Source organism: Brachypodium distachyon, chromosome 1 (assembly GCF_000005505.3).
Source record: "Brachypodium distachyon strain Bd21 chromosome 1, Brachypodium_distachyon_v3.0, whole genome shotgun sequence".
Taxonomy (NCBI): domain Eukaryota; kingdom Viridiplantae; phylum Streptophyta; class Magnoliopsida; order Poales; family Poaceae; genus Brachypodium; species Brachypodium distachyon.
The window spans coordinates 59,044,192-59,051,488 of NC_016131.3; the positions used below are offsets into that span (position 1 = coordinate 59,044,192).

General features: G+C 47.7%; 1 long non-coding RNA gene across 1 annotated transcript; it reads left to right on the top strand.

The window, feature by feature from the left end:
* The first annotated feature begins 5,100 nt into the window (after positions 1 to 5,100).
* Positions 5,101 to 6,695, top strand: LOC104581760. The gene is made up of 3 exons (XR_729898.3): positions 5,101 to 5,305; positions 5,921 to 5,990; positions 6,416 to 6,695. It is a non-coding gene; the product is annotated as an uncharacterized LOC104581760 (long non-coding RNA).
* Positions 6,696 to 7,297: the final 602 nt, after the last annotated feature.

Here is a 7,297-nt window from a genome sequence, read left to right on the forward strand (position 1 = left end):
GCGACTCAGTTGCGTCGACTGCATCAGTTGCGTCTACTGCAGTCAGTCGAATCTTATGTCTTGGACATAGACTTGGGTTCACCTGCTCAAAAAAGGATGATCCATAAATAGACTGTGTGAAGTCTTAATTGAAGCAAACCAATTAATGGCAATAAGTGACTCAACTGAGAGTTTGTGTGTTTACAGGTGAGACTCAATGCGAGTCTAAGTGTTTCGCAAGGAACTCATTACCCTGTTTGAAAAATATTTCGAGTCACGATATTCGGGTTAGTCTCGTCATGGATGACGTACCTGTTGAAGGTGAAGAGCCGTTTTGGTCAGCCGATGTGACTGGGAGCGCAGTCTAGCCTGATAGCTAGGCGCACTGTTTGCGTGCGCGAGCGGAGAAACGACTGCACGTCGCGCAGTAAACAAGGCATAATAATGACTCCATTGATTCTTGCGCCCAAAAGGTGGGCAGTCGTTTGCCATTCTTGCCGTTTTGTATTCCGGCCGATGCGGAACACGTGGCCATGAACAGAATCGTGTGGCCCGGATTTTTTGCCAGAGTAAGCATATAAATGGAGGTGGGGTAGATTAGTTTAACCCTCCCCCCCCCCCCCCCCCAAATAGAGCTCAAACGCCCAAAGTTTTTGCCTCCATAGCCAATAACCCTCACGAGCTTTTAGCACAAGGATAAACCCTTCGACCCAGTAAGATGGGGAAAAGCAAGAAAACCCCAAATGCATAGCCATCAACGGCTGTGAAATGTGAGAGGGTTGCCGCTATGCAAGTGGAAGGCCTGTTGTCATCGCGGCCAGGGCATGTTCGGTTCCCCAGCGAGGAGGTAACCCCTCGCCCTATGCATGGAGAATGGGTTGTGCTCTATGATTTTATCACCCGAGGGCTAGCCTTCCCAGTTCATTCTTTTCTCCACAGCCTATTGTTGGCCCACGGGATGCAACTCCATAATCTTTCTCCCAACTCTTACCTTCACATTGCGTGCTTCGTGACGCTTTGTGAATGCTTTCTCGGGGTAAGCCCGCATTTGGGTCTCTAGAAGAAGATATTCATGATCAAACGTCAAGGAAGGGACGCGATTGGTTGTGTGGATATCCAAGTCCACGCAGATGCAAAATTCTTTGACCTTCGAGAGAAGGAACCTCCACGTCAATGGAAATCGAAGTGGTTTTATGTCATGGATGCGCCAGTCGAGGGGCGCAGTTTCAGTCTTCATGAATTCTCCGCATCGTCCTCAGTGAAGAAGACGACAGCATGGAGCCACAAGTTAAGTGAGGCAGAGGGTGAAGAGGCCGAGACTCTGATGGCCCAAGTCCTGTCCCTCATGGAGACTCCTCAATTAAAGGTGACAGGAATCCATCTCATGGCTGCCTTCATCAGAAGAAGGATCCAACCTCTCCAGGCTCGTGCTCACCCTATGTGGGCATATCAAGGGGTTCGCGACTCAACCCGGATAAGCACAATGGAATTCCCTTCGACCAAGGTGGGTCACGGGTTCGATGCCTCACTGTTTTAGACGAATCAGAGCCATGCAAAATTGACCCTCTGGTGGCCCCTTATGGACCCGATAGACCTCGGGAAAAGGTAGTCTTTGAGACTTTTAACAAACCAGTTAACCTTGACCTGAGTTGTTTTTTTCTCATAATGTCTTTAACTGCAGGGACTCGACAATGAGTCAGGTTGCGCTTCTTCGCTGGCAAAAAAGCGCGGCAGAGAAGAAAATCTTCCGCAGGTACAGACCCAATCGATTGGCGTGAAGGACCCAAACGTCGAGCCCTCGACGGCTGCACCTGCGTTGAAGAGAACCAAATCAGGCGGGCCTGTCGTTATGGCCTTCTAGCCGGGTTCGACTGTAGCAGGTACGCTTTTTGTCAAAAATCTTTAGCATTCTAGGAGTTTACTGAATTCTTGAAAATATTGTCAGCCATACGGGTGGCTCAGGCGAGAGCAACAAAGCTCCAGCAGTTGAGTCAACGGGTTTGGACCCGAAAGGATCAGGCTCGTCAACTCACGACAAGACGGCCAAACCCGGGGTAGCTTCAGTAGTTAATCCCCCTGAAGTGAGCAGAGGACGTCGACCGGATGAGTCGATTCACCCTCAGGCGACATCTTTGACTTTGAGTCAGCACGTAAGTCTTTATAATTTTTGCTTTTGATCTCCCGGTGGGAGTGTATCAAGTAATGACTTGAGATGCCAATTTTCTCAGCCGACCATTCTTTTCATGATGAGTTTCATTGAAGAGTTCGAGAAGACGAAAGCCGAACGTGATCGTCTCCGTGCAGAACTAGACCAATGTTGTTATGAACTCGGGGAAGTGGCTGCTGGGAAGTGCCGTCTTCAAAAACTCGCAGACTCTCGCCTCTCTGCGGAGAAGGAGCGAGAAAAAGTGTGGACCGAGCGACTCGAAGGGGCCGCTCGTTCTGTTGCTGGTAAGCACTTGATCTTGTCATGTGGGATGAACTCTGTCCCATAATTAATGCTGATTTAGCTCCTTTCTTTACAGGAACACTTGACGCCTCTGCTGAAGTCCAATTCGGGAGAAGGAGCAAAACCTTCATCGAGGCTTCAGAGGCAATTGAAGGTGTCAGCGCTGAGGCCAAACGCAAACTTCGCCAAGTGACGAAGGTGCTGACCAACCTGATCAAGAAAATGTTTCCTGATGGGCCAGTGCCGGAGTCTCTAGACGGACCCATTGACTTATTTACTTCGAGCCGGGACCCGATAGAAAGGTTCCACCAGGTCCAAGCCCTTACTAATGCGGAGTTGTTTTTTGCGTTCACTCTCGCGCATGGCGTCGAAGAGGATGTCCTGCGCCGAGTCGCTTCTCAATCAACTCGATCGGAGGCGGGCTACGAGATCAACCTGAAGCCTTTCATTGGACTAGGCAAGGAGCTAGCTGACATCTCGTTGCGGCAACCGAACAAACCGATCGGGGAGATAGGCTCGGTCTTATCTGGTGACCCAAAGGTGGGCGATTCTTCCTTAGGAATTTTTAGCTCTCTTTCTCCTTTGTAAACTTCTTCTTTTGTAAAGAACTGCTCCAGTTGAGCTTTTTGAAATGAAATCAAATTTTTTTGTGAATCGACTCCGACGAAAAGAGACTCGCTAGCACTTTAGTGACCTGGGTCTCTTGTGCAGAAACCATAAGGAGTACCGAATCCTTCGAATTCGACTGCGAAGGTTGCTCCTCCCAGTGAACCCCAAGCCGGTTTGGGTGGAAGAACTCAAGTTGACTCAGGACTTCTGCGAAGACAGTTGCAGGACGCCGAAGCTCAAATGACAAAGTTAAAGCGTGATGCTCTGGGTGACGCCCAAACCAACAAGGCCAAGTTAAAGGAGGCAGTCAACAGAGAGGAATTTATTTTTGAAGAGCTTCGTGACTTGAGTAGTCGACTCAAATGTAAGTGTTTTTGTCACTTCTCATGATTTGCTCTTTTTTCATTCTGAAAAATCATGCTCTCAATTTGATCTACAGATATCCGCTAGGATCCTCGTGCCGAGCGAGATAGGGTGGACACTGCCTTGCATGCTCGTCAGGCCCTCGATCACTCGTCTTTTTGGTCTGACTGATCGAGGGGCTATGACCTGATGCTGTTATGCGATCGAGTCGAACAAGTCAGGAGATACTTTGCTTCATGCACTGGCTTCGACTCATCGAGCCTTCTGGCCACTAGAAGATGTGCCTTCAGGTCTGGGGAGTCTGATGGTGAAGTTCCACGACGAAGACAAAATGAAGGAGCTAGTACGGCTTCAACTGGTGAAAGGTGCCAAGATTGCTCATTCCTTTGTGCGAATTAACTATCCAGACTTAGACCTTTAGCGAGTCACCACTTTGCCAGCTGTTCCTGGTCAAGCATATGACATAGAGCCATATATAGAAGCAGCTCTGCATTTGATCCAGCGATGGGATACAGTAGAGGAGGGACTCGTCTTGCGGCGCGGCAGGTCACGTAGATAGTAACTTGTAAGCTGTTGTAGAGTAGGTTCTACCGGGTGCGCGACTAGCGTTCCTGTTGGGAGTAGCCCCCGAGTCCGGTTGCGACTGTTTGTAGTAGTGACCGGACTCTAAATTGTAATCTTGTAACCTTGTCTTCATGTGAAGGTTTTACTTTTGGAAAAGAAACACTCTGAGTCGTTGTATCCTAATTCTGAGTTGAATCCCAGCTGCTTGAATACGAATTCTCATCGGACTCCGAATATTCCCGGTGGGAGTAGCCCCTGAGGCTGCAGCAGACTATAAATAATCGGGTGCGGGATTGATCTGAACAATCTTGTTAGGCGCGATTGGCTGATTGATAGATAATTGTCCTGCAGAAAAGGATGGATTCTTCAGATGACCTTGAGATCATGCACATTCGTTTGAGACGTGCCGAGCGCCAACTTGCGTTAGCACAGGATGAAATTTCCATGCTCCGATTGGAAAATCAGGATGCGTCAGGCCGAGAGGACTTCCTTCTTGGTGAGGTAGTGAAGCTGAGTGCCGATTCGCGAGGTAATCGCTTGCTCCCGTAGCTTGAGATTTGTGACAGCCGGATCACCTACTGACTTTGATTGGTTTCCTTTTGCAGAAATGATGCCAGAACCGTATGTTGAGGAGCGTGTGAGGAGTCGTCTTGATGCAATAACACAGTCGGGTCCTATGGCCTCGGCCTTCTGGTCCAACCGTGATAAGGGTTACATCCTTGCATTGTTACAAGATCGAGTCGCAAGAGCTGTGACATGTCTGAAGTCCTGTAGCCACTACGTGATGGAAGCGCACCTTACTTGTTTCCAGAATTGCCTATTCCGGTGGATCTAAAAGGTTTGATCCAGAGATTCTGCGAGGGTGCTGTAATACCCTGAATTTTATGAAGGTTAATTTCAGCTTGGACCGACAGAGTTGACCATAATTTGACTTTCCGAATCACAAGCCGTACAGAAAATCGGAGACCACTGTTAGATTCGTCTCGTCAAGTTGATCGAAATTGACTATATGTTCGTCAATTTTGGAGCCCGGATCAATTTGCTGGAGCACCCTTTATTTTCAGCCTTTAAGTGAATTTAGGAATTAAAGAAAAAAAAAACAGCGTGCTGTGTGGAACGTGAGTCGGAGAAGGATCAGGGACCCTTGGTTTAATCCTCTGTTTTACTGCCCAAGGCCGAGCCTTCTTTTCGCCAACCCAGCCGCCAGCGCCTAGGGTTAGTTCGCCGCTGCCGCCGCCACGAGCTCGCCTCTGCTGCTGTCTCGTGACTGCCCTGCTGCTGGTGCCGCAGTGGTTGCAGGCCTCGCTGCTCGCCGGCGTCTACATTGGGAACTGCTGCCAGGTACGGTCTGCGCTGGTTCCTTGCGCTGGATGTAATTTGCTAGTTCGTGCAGTTCGTTTCAGAGAACCGGAATTGATTAGTACTGCCGGCTGCTTGTTTTTGCCGGTGAAAACTTTGCTACTAGTTGCTGCCCGTTAGTTGATTGGAATCAAGTGTCTCGGCTGTTGGTCAGGGGCATATACAAGGAGTCGTGTTAATTGAAGTTTGGGTACATTAGCACATAACACACGTGGAATTGGTGTTTAGCTCTAGGTGAAGTTTTGGATTAGTTCTGCATTTTGTTTAGTTGAGCAGCTGGTTCAGTTCTTTGGTTTTTCTACAGTCTGATTAGAAAGCAGACACCTGCACTAGCGGCCAGAGGTTGATTAAAGCAGTCATGTTGTTGCTGCCGGTTGAGTTTGGAATAGATGTTGATTAATTAGTACTAGTGCTGCTAGTTGTTTAGCACCTGGACGCTGGCATTGCACTAGTAAGGAATTTAAGGTGGCTTGATTGGTCAGTTTCAGTAGCATGATACCTTCTGTTTTGGTCAGATTCAGTAGCCTGTACTTTTCTGTTATTTGGAGGCAAGATAAGAGTCTGGATTGGTGTATTAAGACTTGCTTTACCTCACAGGTCCAGGTGTTCCGGGTGTGAGTCATAAATCTGCGGATTAATCGTCCCTCCTGTTTCGGGATTAAGGCAAGTACGTGACGAGCCCCTTGTGAAATTGTTTGCCAACGTTGTTTGGTTATCCGAGTTGATATTTGATTTCTTTGGTGTTTGTGCTATCGGATAAGTTTTATTTTAAGCCAGGGCGGTGAGTAAGTTATAGGTAACTATTCCGGTGCGGTCGATGAGTTAAGTTATTATGTAACTATTCCGGTGAGCTTGAGCTAGGTCGGCAAGTAATTCATGTGTTTAACTATTCCGGTGCGGACGGTGAGAAAGTTAACGGTGAATATTCTGGAATGCTCCAATCAAAAAAGTACAAAGTTTATAAAGAGTTTCATGGCTTTTATTTCTGACTGTGTTCATATGATGTATGTTGTTATTTTTGGCTCTATACTGTACTTTGCTGAGTAATGATTACTCACTTTTGCTTTCTTGTTGTTTTGTTTGGTCTTCCAGGTACTCCAAACAATGGCATGCATGGGGGGAGTAGCAACACAAAATCTGGACAGCACACATCACACGTTATCAATTAGAGTCATAGTTTCATTCTTAATGCGAGACAAAGTCACTGTTGAGAACCCCTTTCATTTCCTTTGTTAGTTGGAGTCGTTAGCCTTCCTGTTTAGTTTACTTGGAGTTTACTTAATTATTATGAACTACGTGCATGACTTTCTAGTTGCTGGAAATATTTGAGAGATTTTATAAATTGCCTGTCGTGGATGTCCTTACAAACAAAGGAGACTTCGCCGAAAATTCTAATTTTTCCCATGAGTTAATATTATTTGCGTAGTGTGGTAATATTCCGGGTAGGGTCGATATCCGGGGTGTTAAACTTGTTCTTGATTTTGTGGTTTTGTGTCGTTGCACGGGGCTCCGACACCGGGGGCGTGCGGTCACACCCCTTTTTAGGTTCGGCAGGAGCGTCGGGGATCGCTCCGGCGATCGTCGGCATGGCCGATGGCGTACACGGACTGCAAACTAATGTACCCAGAATGCATGCAAGCTAAGGACACATGCATGCACGTTTTTATCCAGGTTCGGGCCACCCTGAGGTGTAAAACCCTACGACGTGCTTCTGAGTTTGTTATTAGCCAAAGAACTAGGGTTTTACAGGTTGCCGGAGGGAGTCCCCGGGTGCTCTCTCTTTTCGGCTAAGTACCGCTTACTACTTTTGGCTATTGCTAGTAGTGAACTGTGAACTGGTCCAACCAACCAACCAAAAAAAAACCCTCCTTTTGACCTTAGGCGGAGGTCCTCCTTTTATAACTAAGGGGATACCACAGGTGCCACGGTGCATGCATTACAAGTGTCGAGCAGGGAGACATGGCAACTTCCCCT